Source organism: Gavialis gangeticus, unplaced genomic scaffold (genome assembly GCF_001723915.1).
Source record: "Gavialis gangeticus isolate Ggan-Ray unplaced genomic scaffold, GavGan_comp1, whole genome shotgun sequence".
Lineage (NCBI taxonomy): Eukaryota > Metazoa > Chordata > Crocodylia > Gavialidae > Gavialis > Gavialis gangeticus.
The window spans coordinates 9,330,016-9,330,564 of NW_017729004.1; positions in this window are offsets into that span (position 1 = coordinate 9,330,016).

A 549-nucleotide genomic window follows, 5' to 3' on the forward strand; every position below is an offset into this window, starting at 1 on the left:
CAGGTCCCTTCTGACCCTAGAAACGATGAAACTATGAAACTATGAAAATGTCACTCGCCAGAAGAGATACACCACTGAAAAAGTTGTTTATACACTCCCTTGACAGTCTGTGCGTCTTCATGACCTTTATGGTGCCCATCACTATTACTGAGCAAAGTCCTGCAGTTTTTCAGGTACTGATTCTCTACACCTCCGTGAAGTGCAATAGTACTCTTAACCCTGTTTTGTCAATGGAGCCCCAAGTCCCAGTGAGACTAAATGACTACATCTTTCATAGAATCACAGAAAATGCGGGTTGGAAGGGACTTCAGGAGGTCACATCTAGTTCAACCCCCTGCTCAAAGCAGGACTAGCTCCAAATACATCAGCCCAGCCAAGGCTTTGTCTACCTGGGTTTTGAAACCCTCCAAGGATGGAGATTGCACCACCTCTCTGGGTAACCTGTTCCAGTATTTTACTACCCTCCTGGTGAGAAAATTCTTCCTAATATCCAACTTAAACTTCCCTTGCTGCAACTGGAGCCCATTGCTCCTTGTTCTGTCATCTGCC